General features: G+C 44.4%; 1 protein-coding gene across 1 annotated transcript in view; it reads right to left on the bottom strand.

Annotated features, from left to right (window-relative positions):
• The window catches only part of LOC136610345 (protein arginine N-methyltransferase 8), a 142,939-nt gene extending 130,267 nt beyond the window's left edge, over nucleotides 1–12,672 (bottom strand). Inside the window, exon 1 of the mRNA XM_066589578.1 lies at nucleotides 12,620–12,672. The gene's annotated coding sequence lies outside the window, so the exon portion shown is untranslated. The remainder of the gene's footprint in view (nucleotides 1–12,619) is intronic.
• Nucleotides 12,673–17,603: the final 4,931 nt, after the last annotated feature.

Raw genomic sequence — 17,603 nt, 5'->3', positions numbered from 1 at the left:
AGGCAACAGCTCAGAAGCTGAGCCCACGCCATGAGCGACAGGTGACATTTGTAACATATATTTCGCACCCGGCTGCGATGAACAGGATAGGCAACAACTCTGATCCTGGTTGTTTAATCTCTTAGATGCCGCAGCATCTAAGGAGTTTGACAGTGGAACAGTCACCCACATTGGCGCCTAAAGCAATGTAATTCTGGAGGGGCCGATGGGTTGTCAGGGCAGCTGGGGGCCTACTACAAGCATAATACACAGCAATACCAAAGTTTAGAAGTGCATTATATGAGCTATAGGAAGATATACATATTTTAGTCCCCTAATGGGATGGAAAAAATGTAAAAAAAATTAAATGAAAATATATAATTAAAAAAAAAACCAAAACAAAAAAACTTTCTTAAAAACTCTTTAATGACCTATACTGTAAAATTAACACTTTGTTTAACAGTATACATAGTAAAACAATGACTGATTGCAGTGACCTCACCTCTAGGCCCCCTGCACACAGGCGGAAATTCCGCGGCAGGATTTCCCTCAGAATTTCCGCCCGTGCCCGCCTGCATAGCATTGCATTACAAAACGCCATCCTAAGTAATACAGAACTAGCAAAACAGAAGTAAAACTATATAAAAAATGGCATCCTGTAAGAAAACCATCTTAAAATGTAATTAGGATGAGCAGAAGACACCTGAAAGGAGGAGGTGGAGCAGTGGGCAGGGGGAGGAGCCAAACACCGCATTATTTGTTCACCTCAAGGACGGTGAAGGGCTTAAGGGTTAATATACAGTACAGCTTAAAAGGGAAAGGGTTGTGCGATGGCATCCCCTGTTTATAAGCCCTATTAGGGCATATGCACATTGTAGAGTGGGATCCTCGCACTTAGGATCCCCCTCTGTGTCCTCAGTAAGAGAGACCTTTTTGGTGGATTTGGTGGACCTTCTGTTATTCTAGGATGGCTATTCATGAATGGCCATCTTGTAAGACTACATTTTCTCTGCATATCAGGATGGGAGAGGCTTTCATCAGCCATCTTTCAAGGGTGCGGGATGTGAGGCGATCAGTTGATCACCCCAAAGACCTACACTCTCAAAGGGACTGTGCATCTTGTTGCAACCCCTGTGAAGATTTGGAAAACATTTACATTTGTATTACTTTTTGGACCAATGTTTTTCTAAATGTACACACCAGTTTAGAAACTGTTATGATGAAAAAGAAAAGAACAATGTCAGCTTCGGAGAATAAATCAATCTGCTCTGAGGCAGCCTTTACAAGACTGAATGGGAAAAATGAAAGCGCATGCCGTACTTGTATAAAAAGAAGAACATGATTGTCTGATAGATTGCAAGGAGAGCAATTATGACAAATGCCACCCTTAAGAAGAAAATAATATCTACAAGTGAGCAAAAGTTTGACTTTTAAATTGTTTTCTAAAGCTTAAAGTTAGAAAGCGCCTGCTACTGCATGCACTGTGCGAATGTCAACGACAATCCCCGATAATGTCACCATAATTATGGAGTGACTGCTCGACAGGACGGATTGGGCACAAATGCCGCCAGAGGTTTTGTGTTGGCATTAAATTTCACTTCTCTGCTCATATTTATAATTGAATCTATGGCAATAATGCCATATAGTCCTAGAATAAATAATGGCATAACAGATGGCAGACAAATAGTGTATACGGCGCCCAGATAGATGGTGCATACATTGCGTAGAAAGTCTCCTGCAGTGCCATACACCACCCGCTTACTTAGATCAAAGCAGTTGTCCAATTGCAAAATACTGATGGGTCTATCTGAAGGATAGTCCATCAACAGCAGATCAGCAGGGGTCCGCCACTTGGAATCCCTACTGATCAACTGTTTTGCAGACCAGTGTGCTCTTGCATTGAGCTACAGCAATTTCTGCAGCTACCGTATGTTCTCACTCCAGTGGCTGCAATTGGTATTGCAGGCCAAATTGCCATTGCTGTGGATAGAAATCAGCTCAGTGCAGGAGCACACTGGTCTGCAAAACAGCCGATCGGCAGCGGTCCTGGGCGTTGGACTCCTACCGATCTAATATTGATGTCCTATCCTGCAGATAGCTCCACCAATAGTTTGCAACTGGACAACGCCTATAATAATGAATACAAGATTGCCCAAAGTAACAGAAAAGTTCGTACAGTGCCCGGATACAGTCAAATAGTACCCATACAGTTCGTAATTTGAATAGCTAGAGCTAGATAAAGCGAAGAGAGCTTCATAAGACATCGGCATAGAGGCAAACAGTACCCGAGGACCATAACATGAAGCTGCTGCACGCTGTAGCACAGGGGAAGAAAGCGTGAAAACGCTGAACTGCCCACCGACGCCCACGTCATATGATGCGTCACACGAGACTGCCGACGCGTCATGTGCTGTACTGGCACAGGATACGGGACATCGGGCAACGGATCTGGAGGTGAGTAAGGGGTCTTTGGGGGGCGCCATGACAGACTCCGCTGTGGAATTCGCTTGCGGAGCCCGTCACGGCCGTGGGCACGAGGCCAAAGAGTCTCATATTTTTCACATATAGAGCCATAAAGTGCACACATAGTGCCATGTTGTGCCCACTGAACAATATACAGTAGTAAACCTAAAGAGTCATTTATTGCTTGCATTGCTCTTCATTGCACCTGCATGGTGTCATAAATGCCCAAACTGTCAAAAAGTGAACACAAAATATCAAATGGTTTTAGAAAGTGTCACAGATTGCCAACATAGTGTCAAAAGGTAGCCATACAGAGCCATATAGTGAACACATAGTGCCAAGCAGTCCCTAGAGTCACACAGCGCTCGCACAGTGCCAAATGGGGCTACATACAAAGGCACAGAGCACACATAGTGCCAACCATTGTTTGTATAGTCAGATTATGCCAATATGTTGGCAAGGGTACTAAGAGAGTGCTATAAAAAATAGCCAAATATAGCTAGTGCTCACTTAGGTGCAAAATACTGCCCAGAACTGGATTGTAATTGGTAATCGTATAGTGTTATTTTCAGATTTTGCCCCTTTAGTTATATTTTTTTACTCTACCATCATGCATATAAAAATCTTGTCTGCCAACTACCCCTCCCAGAGGGATGTGAAAACCATTGTATACTGCCCTGTATAGAAGAGCAATGGGTTTGTCAAGAGAATGTATGTGGGTGAGCAGAGGAAATGTATTCTGTATTTAGGAGATCTTCCTTTAGTTTTCTTCAGCAAGTGTTATTTCTACTTTTCCCTGTCTTGTAGAGAAGCCTCCCTGGTGTCTTGCCCAAGGGCATCTGGAAATCTGTTGCTTGTCCATCATTTAATGTCACTTTAACACTCATACTTCCAAAATTGGAATTAAAGTTTCTCATATACTCAGAAATTGGGGATTTAAATGAGATCTCCGGCCAGTTTTCTGCAAAGATGCTGACTGGCTTTTATCGATTCAGAATATAATTCAAGTAAACCTATTTGGATTGATAGTCTCAAATGTCAACTCAAATCCCCCGAATCCCGCAGCTTTCTGGGCAAATAACACTTAAAGGGAATGTGTCATCAGAAAAGGGCCTATTCTTTACATTAAGCAATTATGTTAAACATATTTTTTTTTCATTTTCTGACATTATCTATATCAACCCTTTGCAGTCCAATTTTGAATTCAGGGTTTCCTAGGGGGGCTTTCTCTTTCTGCCACTATACAAAGGTGCCACCTGGTGGCTAGAGCCAGTACTGCGGTATTGGACATGCTGGAGAGGCCACTAACAACAGAGCGGCCAGTAATATACAGTAAGAATACCCTGACGGACGTCTTCCGACATCAGAAGCTGTACAGCCTGCAATCGGAATGTCTTTAGACGTCAGACAGTGGATTGGAAAGGGTTAAAAATAAATCCTGAAGTCTTGCAGTTTTCACAGTGACCATCATAATAGTGTGACACTACGTTTTGTTTATAGAAATCAATACTTAGCAATCATCTCATTATCATCACAGGCAGGATTATAATGAAAGATGACACCTATACATAGATAACACAGGATTCACTTTTCACAATAGATGATGGTCACAGCTCACCTCCTCCCTCTCTCTGCACTGTGATCTCAGCACATATCATAGAGCATGTGCAGAATACTCTCCCACGGAAGCTAATGGGTCCCCTCTATCTGATCTGTTTTTGGAGTATAAACAGGAGTTAAAATGGAATTAAATGGATTTTCTTTTACCGCTATTGATTTCAATGGGGTGTTTAAAAACAGAAAGCAAACAGAAAGCTTTCTGTTTTCTTCTGCTCCGTTAGGTTTCAGTTTTTTAAACAGACTCCTAACGGCATGGAAGGATTTCTGCTTGCTTCCAGTTTTTAAAAACCCCATTGAAATCAACAGTGGTCAAAACGGATTCGTTTTATTCCATTCTAATTCTGTCTCTCTGCTCCAAAAACAGAACAGAGAGACGGAAATCCACAACGGAGATTAAATGATAGTGTGAATCCACCCTAAATGGTATCAAAAATAGAATTTGTTCTGCAAGAAGTCTTCATACACCTAAAAAAGTTATGAGTTTAAGAAAAAGCAGTGAGAACAAGATCAAAAAGGAAGAAAACAAAAATGACCGTGTCTTCAAGGGGTTAAATGTAGTTTGCAGGATCTAACCAATATTTAGTTGGATCAGGTTGACAAGCTGATGCCTGTGGGGGCTGCTGAATACCTGAGTTTTTTTAAGGGGAACCATGGATCTAATGGAATGTTGCCCTATGGAAATACTATATAGGACCTTTTACATGGGACGGAATTACCCCACAGGACGCAGCCGAATTCGTAGCTGCAAAATTCCAAGCCAAAATAGGTCTTGGTCTAGCTGTGGATTTGATATGGGATGGCAAGCCGATTTTAATTCATGTAGGCTAGTTTTGCATGGGCGAGGACGAAATCGGGCCTTGAGTCACAGCCTGATATTGTACTTTCCACCACGTGAAAGCCCCATGGATGCTTGGCCTTTTCATGTGAAAACAGCCTCCATCACTACGGGAAAACTGTGGGGATGAAGGGATTCCCCGAGCCGCCACTAAAGGTATTCCCCCATCCGTGGCTCAAGGGATTACTCCAGCTGTGGCTCAAAGGATTCCCTCAGCCATGGCTCAAAGGATTCTCTCAGCCGTGGCTCAAAGGATTCTCTCAGCCGTGGCTCAAAGGATTCTCTCAGCCGTGGCTCAAAGAATTCTCTCAGCCGTGGCTCAAAGGATTCTCTCAGCCGTGGCTCAAAGGATTCTCTCAGCCGTGGCTCAAAGGATTCTCTCAGCCGTGGCTCAAAGGATTCTCTCAGCCGTGGCTCAAAAGATTCTCTCAGCCGTGGCTCAAAGGATTCTCTCAGCCGTGGCTCAAGGGATTCCCCTAGCCGTGGTTCAAGGGATTCCCCCAGTCGTGGCTCAATGGATTTCCCTGCCGCATCTGTCACAGCCACGGCATGGGATTGCAGAGTTCTCCCATTGAAAACAATGGGCGATATTGCGAAAGGATAGAACATGCCGAATTTTTTTTTTACAATATGCCATGAGTCAAAACACCGCAAATGTAAAGGAAAGCATTAAAAATCATTGGTTGTATAATTCTGCATTTTCACTCACTTTCAAATGAAACTGAGTGCGTTAGTTGAGGAGTCAGGACTGATTGCTGATGGATAAATTATTGTACGCCTGTATCTTTAGCCAATGTAAAGTATAAAATACATTTATTTTAAAAACATAAGAAATTAAAAATATCTATTTTAATTTAGGTAATAGAAATTTTTTTTTCATTTTAGAACTTTTTGTATCTGAACATTTTTCTTCTTGTCATGTTTGTTTCTCGTTTTATACTATTTGTCATTTTTGGAAATATTTTGCTGTATGTAAGCTGTTTAGGATAGACAGGTATTTAACCGAAAGTCACAGGTTCCTCCACTGCGGGGAGAGGTGTCACTGGGGAACTTCAGTCTATTTCTTATCAGTGGCAGAGGCCTTGGCTATATTTAGGCTCCAATCTCTCCTAACCTGTCACTTCCTGACACCTATTGTGCCCTCCAGAAACTGAACAAATGCACAAAACACTATTTCTTCCTGACATTGAAAGCTTAAAATTTTAAGTTCGGCTGCATTCTTTGTTTACTGAAGTATTCTGGGTTATTTAATAGGCATTACATATACTGGAGTGTTGCCGTCACACTTGGGCTCCAGAGCTTCAGAGGGTTCAAAGAGGTCTTCTCACCTATATGAGAATATCAGTACTATAAATGATGCATTAGAATTACAGAGTTACCTGTTACACATCTTGCATTGGAGCCCAGAAGCTGCATAAAGCAGAATTAGAAAAAGATGACTGATTTCTTCCAAACGCAGTGCAATGGAAGCAACATGCAATACCAGACTCCACCCCAAAGCAGGAGTGGCGCTGTTGCTGGAAGACAACAGCCATTTTTGTATTTAATTCGAGACAACCCGTGTCTCCTGGCAAAGAAAGTAAAAATAGTGAAATTTCTACCTTGTTACAGATGTAACAGAGCTCCAACCCCAATTCCAAAAAAGCTGGGATAATGTGTAAAATGTAAATAGATGTAAAGAAAAAAAGAATGCAAAGATTTGGAAATCTCACATAACTAACTTTTATTCACAATACAGTAAAAAAATAACTGATTTAGATATTGATGGCGGCAACTAGAGATGAGTGAGCCTACTCGGTAAGGCAGTTACTCGAGCGAGCATCGCTCTTCTCGAGTAACTGCTTAGTGATCCGAGCAGGCTCGGGTGGGCTGCGGGGGTGAGCGGGGGGAAGAGAGAGAGAGATCTCTCTCACTCTTCCTCACGCTCCGCTGCCCCCCCCCCCCCCCAGCAACCCACCTGAACCTGCTCGGATCACTAAGCAGTTACTCGAGAAGAGCGATGCTCGCTCAAGTAACTGCATTACTGAGTAGGCTCGCTCATCTCTAGCGGCAACACATCTCATAAAAGTTGGGACAGGGTTAACAAAAGGATAGAAAAGTAAGTGGTACTAATGAAAATCAGCTGGAGGGTCGATTTTCTACTAAGTCACATGACTGTATATAAAAAGAGCACATCAGAGCACATAACATCATAAAAAGTTAGATAATCTGGAGAAATTCATGTGCACAAAGGACAAGGCCGACTGTCACTGTTGGATGCTCGAGATTTACAGGCCCTCATGCGTTACTTCATTAAAAACAGGCATGATTCTGTAATGCAAATTACTACATGGGCTCAGGAATACATCCAGAAATCACTGCCTGTGATAACAGTTGGCTGTGCAATCCACAAATACAAGTTAAAGCTGTATCACGCAAAATAGAAGTCATATATCAACACAATCCAGAAATGCCAGCGTCTTCACTGGGCCAAAGCTCATTTAAAATGGACTGAGACAAAATGAAAAACTGTTCTGTGGGCAAATGACTCAAAATTTGAAATTCTTTTTGGAAACCAAGAATACCGTGCCCTGTGGAATCAAAAAGGGAGGGACTGTACAGCTTATTAGTGCACAGTTCAAAAGCCTGCATCTCTGATGGTATGGGGTTGTATTAGTGTCTATGGCATGATCATCTTAGGCCGCCTGCAGACGAGCGGGTCGGATCCGGCAGCGAGAATTCTCGCCGCGGGACCCGACCCGAGCGCCTGCAGGCAGGAGCGCGTACTCACCGGCGCCTGGCGGCCCCGGCTCTTTCATGTGCCGGCTGCCGCGCAGCCGGCGCATGCGCAGACCGGAGCCGGCGGCCGGGTGAGTGCGAGCCCCGCACAAAAATAGGATATGCCGCGGTTTGTTTGCCGCGCGAGATTTCGCGCGGCCAAACCGCGGCCGTCTGCATAGGAGTGCGTATTGTAATGCACTCCTATGCAAACTTTCAGTGGCGGAAATCCTGCGGGAAATACCACCGCGGGATTTCCGCCCGTGTGCAGGCGGCCTTACACTTTTTGAAAGGCACTATCATAATGCTGAGTAGTATATAGGGGTTTTAGAACAACATATGCTCCCATCCAGATGTCTCCTTCAGGAAAGGCCTTGCATATTGCAGCAAGACAATGCTATACTACCTACTGTATCCATCACAACAGCATGGCTTCACAGAAGAAGAGTCCAAGAAGGTTGGGAAATATTGTCCAAGAAGGTTGGGAAATATTGCGAAATGAGATTCTCAAAGAACAATCCCAAAAGTAGGAAGAATGGGAAGCATTTAAAGAGACCAGGATGGATGAACGCAGAACTTATACACATTTTAAAAAGGAAGAAAAATATGTTTATCCTTATGGAAAGAGTGGGGAATGTCTAAAGAATGTAATGGGGTCTGCAGAAACTGTAGGGCAACTGTCAGAAAAGCTATCACTAATAATGAATTGAGGCTTGCAACAGAGGTCAAAAGCAATAAAAAGGGGGTATGTCAAAAGCAAAAGAAAAGTCAAAGATGCTATTGGATGATTACAAGATAAAAATGGTGAATTGGTTAAGAATGATGTTGAGAAGGCTGAACTTTTAAATTCCTATTTTGGATCTGTTTTCTCTCAGAAAGTAGATGGAACATCAACTGATCTTCCCTGTGCTATTAGGGGAATAAAAGAATGTAGGCTATCTATAAGCTAAGAGATGGTGAGGGAACACTTAGCTAACTTAAATGAATTCAAGTCTTAAGGTCCAGATGAATAACATCCTAGGATACCAAAGGAAGCAGCAGAGGTAATTGCTGAACAACTTGCCATAATTTTTGAAAATTCCTGGAGAACCAAAAAAGTCCTAGAAGATTGGAAAAGGGCAAATGTTGTCCCTATCTTCAAAAAAAGGGAAGACGGTGGATCCAGGAAACTACAAGCCTGTGAACCTGACCGGGAAAGATCTTTGAACAAATTATTAAACAGCATGTATGCAAGTACTTGGATAAAAATGCAGTAATTAACCAGAACCAGCATGGGTTTGTAACAAACAAATCATGCCAGACAAATCAATTTTCCTTCTATGACTGGAATACTGTGTCCAGTTCTGGGCACCCCACTTTAAAAAAGACATAGGCAAACTGGAGCAAGTTTAGAGAAGTGTTACCAAGTTGGTGAGCGGTCTGCAAATCATGTCCTATGAGGAATGGTTAAAGGATCTGGGAATGTTTAGCCTTCGAAAAAGAAGGCTGAGAGGAGACTTAATAGCGGTCTACAAATATCTGAAGGGCTGTCACAGTGCAGAGGGATCAGCCCTATTCTCATTTGCACAAGGAAAGACTAAAAGCAATTGGATGAAACTGAAAGGGAGTAGACAAAAATTAGATATTAGAAAAAACTGTCTGACAGTAAGGGTGATCAATGAGTGGAACAGGTTGCCATGGGAGGTGGTGAGTTTTTCTTCAATGAAAGTGTTCAAACGAAGGCTTGACTGACATTTGTCTGCGATGATTTAGTGAATCCTGCACTGAGCAGGAGGTTGGACCCGATGACCCTGGAGGTCCCTTCCAACTCTACCATTCTATGATTGTATGAGTCCGGATGCTGAACATGCCGCCTGCAGTTCATACCTGTCACCAATAGAAAACCTTTGGCGCATTATGAAATGAAAAATTGAGCAAAGGCGACTCAGGACTACTAAGCAACTAGAATCCTACATCAGACAAGAATGGGACGGCATCCCTCTCCCAAAATTCCAGTAATTGGACTTCTCATTTTGCAGATGTTTACAGACTGTTGTAAAGAGAAGACAGAATACTGCACAATGGTAGACATGGCCCTGGCCCAACTTTTGTGAGATGTGTTGCTGCCATCAATTTCTAAATCAGTAAAAAAAAATTTAATGTAATCCAAAAGTATCTCCCTTCCACCTTCTGATATGTGTTTTATGTTCTATTGTGAATAAAAGATGGTTACATGAGATTTCCAAATCATTGTATTATTTTCTTTACATTTATTTACATTTTACACAGCACCCCAACTTTTTTTTATTTGAGTTTGTATATTACAATATAATTTTCTCGTTTAAGACAATAGCAGCTAAAAGATGATTTCAGAGAACACAAAAGTAATAGAAATAAGATAACGTTGTAAGTCGGCGTATCACGGAATCAGAGCAAACCTACAAACTTGTCTATTAGAGATGAGCTAGTATACTCGCTAAAGGCAATTGCTCAAGCGAGCATTGCCTTTAGCGAATATCTCCCCGCTCGAAATGGAAGGTTCAGGTGCTGGCGCAGGTGGGAGGTGAGTAGCGGCTGTCAGCAGGAGGGAGCGGGGAAGGGGGGGGGAGAGGGAGAGAGAGATCTCCCCTCGGTTCCTCCCCGCAGCTCCCTGCCGACACACAAACCTTCCGTCTCAAGCGGGGAGATACTCTCTAAAGGCGATGCTCGCTCAAGCAATTGCCTTTAGCGAGTATACTCGCTCATCTCTATTGTCTATCTGTAGCAGACTTTTTCTTTAGCAAAATCCCTTTTCTCCCTGTACCTTTTCCGCTTTCTTTTTTATGCTTGGTATGTTTTTTTTTTCTTGCTGGGAATTTTTGGTTGCTATGTGCTGAAAGGGGGTAAGGTTTGCTTGTGGAATCATAGAACATGTGACCAAAATGAAATATAGAAATTGCTTTTGCTCTAGGAGAATGACAGACATACTGTACCAAATACAAAATTAACCCAAGCATGAATTATCTATAATTTGGTAAGTGCTTCACCCCCCCCTGCCCCCCCCCCCCCCTCTGAGTAATTACCTTTTAGATTGTGTAATGCCCTGCTATTGGTGTAACTGTAGAAGGGGGAGCCATTCCCCTCTCCCTTTTTGTGGGGTTCCCAGGTGCTCGGATGATTGATGGCTTTGGCCACGCTAAGCTCCGGCCCTCAGTCACACAGGGCTGGGGGAAGCAGAGAGATTAGAGAGCTGTGGTCCAGATTCAGGCCCCAGTAATGATAGTGACCCCCATAGCAGCCCCAGAAGTAATAGGGTCCTCCATAGTGGCCCCAGTAATGATAGTGACCCCCATAGCAGCCCCAGTAGTAATAGAGTCCTCCATAGTGGCCCCAGTAGTAGTAGTGTCCCCCACAATAGTCCCGGTAGTAATAGTGCCCCTATAGTGGCACGGGTAGTAATAGTAGCCCCCCCTATAGTGACCCCAGTAATAATAGTGATCACCATAGTGGTCTCAGTGTAATGTCCTGCTATAGACGCCAAATATAGCAGTGTCACGAAGAAATGAACACTGTAGGTATGGCCAGAGGCCTAGTCCTTGTCACAGTGTAACCAAGTGGTAACAGAGGGGGAATTCTTATGGAAGTATATATGTATATCATGTCGTGACGCCACCTTTGCCACACCGTTATTTCTATGCGGCGGAGTAACAAACACTGGACAAGTGTATCGTACCTCGGGTCCTCAGGAACAGAAGTTGAGGCCCAGTAAAACTTTACTTGAATAAACTTTGCATACAGGTGATTACAGGTAGATTGACGGCAGCAGTTACAGGCAGAAGCTCAGAGGTTGGGAGGAGAAATACACAGGAACAATGCGGCCCTATAGTCCACGTTATCTATATGTCACCGGTCCTGGATATGAAATATACTCAGGAGGAGGCAAAAAGATAAGATCCTCTCCACATACTCTCTGGCAAGAAATCACTTAGAAGAAGGCTTAGGATTAGAGATGAGCGAGCGTACTCGCTAAGGCAAACTACTCAAGCGAATCAAAAGATTCGAGTGCCAGCGGGGAGCAATGGGGGGGGGGGGGATCTCTCTCTCACTATCTCACCCCCGCTCCCCCCGCTCACTCCTGCAACTCACCTCTCTCCCCCGCCGGCACCCGAATCTTTTGAGACGAGCGGGCAGGTACTCACATAAGGCACTACTCGCTCGAGTAGTTTGCCTTAGCGAGTACGCTCGCTCGTCTCTACTTAGGATCCTATTGGCGGACGGCCACACAGGAAAATAAAGCCTGTAGTGTGAACAGGTACCTAGTTGGTGTGAAGTAGGATGTTGGGGGTTGTGCACTCTCTCTTTCTCTGGCATGGACTCACTTCTATTACAACCACTTTACATGCACTACAGGTAGTCGTTCCTCTTCCTCCATCTTCACCAACATGGAAGCTGAAGGTGCTCCCATGCGGCTCTGTGTTAGCTCAGAGCAGCAGATAAGATAGGACCCTGCACCAACACAGATTGAAGAAGACCTCTTCCCGCTCTCAGACACTCACTTTTATCACCTCACTTGTACCACATGACACAGTAGGAAAGATACATTCAGCATGCAGCAGAGCTGACAGGCAATGATTTTAAGGGGGTTAACCCATCAGACACTGCAACTGTGCAACATACATACAGAAAATAGACATGACAGCTTTGCACAGTGCATCCACATAAGACAATACATGTATGACATGTACTGACCTACCCTATAGTTGCTGCAGTATTAATAGTGCCCCCCATAGTGGCTCCAATAGTAATAGTGCCCCCCATAGTGGCTGCAATAGTAATAGTGCCCCCCAAAGTGGCTTCAGTAGTAATAGTGACCTCCATAGTGGCTCCAGTAGTAATAGTGACCCCCATAGTGGCTCCAGTAGTAATACTGTCCACTATATTGGCCCCAATAGTAATATCTTCCCCCCTATTGGCTTATGGCCAGGCAATTCTAGGCATTCTACTCACCCAGCCTGCAGCTCCTGTTCAGCAGCCATTGCTGAGTCTGTGATTGCAGAACTCTCTTTTTGGCATCTGCGTTGCGTACAGGACAGCGGGGGTGAGAGGTCAGCGGTCACAGGCTCTGCACTGCTGCCGCCGGACTGGAACTGCAGGCTGGATAAGAGCCATACCTTCTAGATTGCTGCCAGGCCTGCAGCCACATAAGATGAGGTAGCGGGCCGGATTCAGCCCACGGCCTTGTGTTTGACATGTGTGGTACAAAGGGAAGAGAGAAGCGAGGAGATAGTAGTGGATCAAACACGGCTGTCTACATTGGGTAGAACACTTCATACTCTAAAAGGTGTAAAAAGTTTCTTTTGTGTGCACTGTGCTAGAAAAATTCATATAAGTATCATGCAAAGTAAAAGCGTGCCTCCCTAGTTAGTGTATGAGGCACCTACATTGTGAAGCCATACAGGGCTGGTTTTAGACAAAGTGAGAAACAAATGCAAAAATGCTGTACATTTACAAGGCGGTGTGAAGAGAGTTGCAGCACTGATCTCTAGGGCTTCCAGGTGCGTTGCTAGTGTCTTAAAAGATCAGCACCTCGAACACCAATGCATGTGTCCCATCACACAAGAAATGATTTATGCACATTTAGGGCTTATTCAGATGACCGTATATCGGCTGGGTTTTCACGCCGAGCCGATATACGGTGTCCTTGTCTGAAGAGGGAGGAGGATGGAAGAGCCAGGAGCAGGAACTGAGCTCCCGCCCCCTCTCCACCCCCTGCCACTATTTGCAATGGAAGGAGGTGGGATGGGAGCAGAGCTAAGTTCCTGCCGCTTAGCTCCGCCCCTGCCCACCCTCCCATTGCAAATAGTGGCAAGGGGCGGAGAGAGGGCGGGGAAGGGGGGGAGCTCAGTTCCTGCTCCTGGCTCTTCCATCCTCCCCCCCCCCCCTGCAGACAAAGACACCGTATATCGGCTGGACGTGAAAACCCAGCCGATATACGGTCGTCTGAATAAGCCCTTATGACTAGTTCACAAGAGGGCCATTTTGACGCAAAGTAGGCGCGTCAAAAATCATGCCTATTGGAACCAATTGTTTTTCTATGGGTTCCTTCAAACAAACGCTTTTTTGACACAACTAAAAAGTTCTGCATCTAAAGATAGAATATAGGTGCGTTATGGTAACGCCAACACTTCTATTGCGTCATAAGATAGGTCTTGTCCTATCTTTTGACAGCAAAACGTTGGAAGCTGCATAGACTCCTATGAGAGTCTCAGGGAGCCGGTTGAAAAAGGGAGGGGAGGGAGTTTAACAGCAGCTAGTGCAGCCAAATAATGACAGGCGCCTCTAGTGAGGCATTTAAAGTGATTACAGTAGTATTGCCTGCCGAGGGATTTCAAAGCTGCGGTGTCAGTTCACTGCAAGACGCCGCAGCCAGCCGTGAAAAATCGCAAAGAATTGCCGCAACTGAGACACGGCTATTCTTCGTTCATGCGATTTAGAGCTCTGTTAACCCTGAAACTACTAATGACCACTTGTCAGTGAGTATATATGTGAGTGCTTCTCATGTTCCACCCTTGTTGACGTTTTCGCTCCGCCCCCCAGTGACGTCAATGAAGATCCTACAACATATATAAACTACAGAGACTGACCGACAGAAGAACAACACAGTTAGGGCTCTTGGAAGGGGAAGACAAAAATAGTACAATGAGAATATAACTAAGCCATTATTATCTCAGACACAACTCAGTGGTCCTGACAGAAGACACCGACCTACCGCCACCACAGAGATCTGGTGGACTGAAGGAACTGCAGTGATGTCACTGCTGTCGGAGGAGCTATTGTGTAGTTTGGTAGAAAGTACTGTATGTAGCTTCTTCTCATGCTTCGCCCCCCTGATGACATCATTAATTGCATGCAGATGGGGTTTAGAAAACACAATCCACGTGTAGTGCAAAATTTCCACATGGAGCAACAAGCATGCTGAGGATTTTCTAATCCGCAGCATACTCATTCTTTTGCGGAAATGCTGCAGATTTCAACCTTTCTAATACAAAGGATGAAATTCAATGCCAGTTCACAGCAAAATATGCATGTAACACACACAGATTATTCACCATGGAATTGCCATACCTCCGACCACTGGCGTAACTATAGAGGATGCAGGGGATGCGGTTGCACCCGGGCCCATAAGCCTTAGGGGGCCCATAAGGCCTCTCTTCTCTATATAGAGATCTCAGTAATATGAATAAAGCATTATAGCTGGGGGCCCCATTACAGGTTTTATATTGGGGCCCAGAAGCTTAAAGTTACGCCTCTGCCTCCAACATAGAAACTAGGCCAAGTGACTCAACTATGCAAAAAACATAATGAAGTACCATCAGGGGGCGCCTGATTGGCTCCAAATTTGTTCAGCAGCAGAATAATGACACCAAACATCCTGCAAATGTCATTAAGAACTATCTTCAGTGTAGAGAAGAACAGGAAGTCCTGGAAGTGAGGATATGGCCCCACAGAGCCCTGATCTCATCATCATCCAGCCTGTCTGGAATCACATGAAGAGACAGAAAGGTTTGAGAGAGCCGACATCCACAGAAGATCTGTGGTTAGTTCTCCAAGATGTCTGGAGAACTCCTACTGAGTTCTTTCAAAAACTGTTTGCAAGTGTACCTAGAAGAATTGATGCTGTTGTGAAGGTAAAGGGCGGCCACACTAAATATTGATGTGGTTTACATTTCTCTTTTGTTCATTCATTTTGCATTCTTACTTTGTAGCATGTTTCCAGACCTGCCTAAAATGTAAGGAAAGAATACTTAGGAGCCCTGAGTATTCTTTCCTTACTTCAGTCATAGCAGCAGTCTCATAGGTCTAAGGGCTCCTTCGCACTGGCAAGGACGATATCACCCTCGCAATCAGGGGCGTAACTATAGAGGATGCAGGGGATGCGGTTGCACCCGGGCCCAGGAGCCTTAGGGGGCCCGTAAGGCCTCTCTTCTCCATATAGGGAGCCCAGTACTATGAGTAAAGCATTATAGTTGGGGGCCCTGTTACAAGTTTTGCATCGGGGCCCAGGAGCTTCAAATTACGCCTCTGCTCGCAATCCATGTAAAGCCCCTAGATGCGAGGCCTTTTTATCCGAAAACAGCCTCGCATCCCAGTCGCCGCAGCTGTCACAGCCATGGCAGAGGATCGCAGAGTTCTCCCTTTGTTTTCAATGGGGCCTGCAGTACTGTTTCCTGTCCCCATGAAAAGAAATAGGTGAGATAGCAAAAAGGAAAATATCGCAAATATGAATGGGTTTCATATCTGTGCGCGATTTGTGTGTCTCCCAACACACGAGTCTCGCACAATTTTCACGCCAGTGTGAAGGCCTCCTTAGAGGCATAGAAAGTGGATTTCTTCTTCTCACATGTTACTCTTCAATTTGGTTTCACTCTCTGTTTCTAATAACATGTTTCCCAGAAAATAAGACACTGTCATAATAATTTACCCCAAAAGAGGCACAGGGGCTTATTTTCAGGGTTGTCTTATACTCACCTAGCAGTTGCTGTTCGGGCCGCTCCCTGCGGCGCTCCTGCAGGCTTCAGTGTAGTCCTCACTGCTGATGGAACATCTCTTGCTGGTGACGGGGCATGAATACCCCGCCTCCAGCAAGCAATTGCTCTGATTGGTTCAGGAGCACCACCTCAGCCAATCAAAGCCGGCGCTCGCTGGACCAATCACAGCCTTTCAATGATGTAATTCAATGAATGGCTGTGATTGGTTCATCGAGCGCTGGCTTTGATTGGCTCAGGTGGTGCTCCTGAACCAATCAGAGCAATCGTTAGCAGGAGGTGGGGTATTCAAACCCAGTCACCAACAAGAGATGCTCCGTCAGCATTGATGACTGCACGGAAGCCTGCAAGAGTGCCACAGCCCAACCGGAGGGACCCGAACAGCAACCAGTAGGTAAGTATTGTTTTTGGTCTTTTTCATGTAGTGTAGCTAGGGCTTATTTTTGGTGCAGGGCTTATATTTCAAGCCATGCCTGAAAATCAGCATAGGGCTTATAATGGGGGTAGGCCCTATTTTTGGGGAAACACGGTAGAAACCCCAATACACAATTGAAATCCATATTCTGGGGCCCCCAGGAGCCCGTGCACCATACCATCATGTAGCACATCCATGTCTTCCTATATAAGTACACTACTGTTATATCAATATAGTACACCAATACTCAGATATAGCGCTGGATCAGTTTTTTCCACTACACCCTGTATAAGGGTCTTTTATGAATGTACACTTCACAGTCTACATCTCTGATGTCTTTCTCCCTCTCAGCTGCTCTAGTTGGTCCTTGACCTACCTTTGCCTCCCCGCAGTTTTGCCTGTACATCAGAGCTTCCTGCTGTCCTCCGGGCCGCAATCCAAATTATTGGATTAAAGCTGATTTTTTTTTCTCAATGTTGGATTGTATTTTTCCAACATGTCTTAATGACCATAAAAACGGTCTTCCTGACAGCCCATAATTCACCTTCGTTATCAAAACCTACCAATACCTAACAAGTGTCACATCCAGCCGCTGCCTTCAGTGAAGCGCGCAGCACGCTGATGCAGTGGCGGGACGGCTGACACAAGCAATTACATTTCTTTTTACATCCAATCGCCTAAACCAAAATACATGACATGTATTTAACTGCATGAGACATGTTTACAACACCTTGTAAATCTCACACACTGGACCATTCTGAAGCGCGCGTTAACCCCTTCAGTGCCAGGCATTTTTTCAAGTTTGCACTTTTTTTTTAATCTCTGCATTCCAAATGCCGTAACTTTTTCTTTTGTCCATCAACACCTATGAGGGCTTAATTTGCAGGATGTATTTTTTAATTGTACCATTTATAGTATTTTAAAAGTTTTAACATTTTTATAATTAAAAAAAAAAATAAAAGATATTAAATGTATCATATTTTTCGCTCTATAAGACGCCCCCTCATTTTAAGGCGGAAAATAGGAAAAA

The sequence above is a fragment of the Eleutherodactylus coqui genome, chromosome 2 (assembly GCF_035609145.1).
Source record: "Eleutherodactylus coqui strain aEleCoq1 chromosome 2, aEleCoq1.hap1, whole genome shotgun sequence".
NCBI lineage: Eukaryota > Metazoa > Chordata > Amphibia > Anura > Eleutherodactylidae > Eleutherodactylus > Eleutherodactylus coqui.
This window is presented reverse-complemented; position numbering and strand designations above follow the sequence as displayed.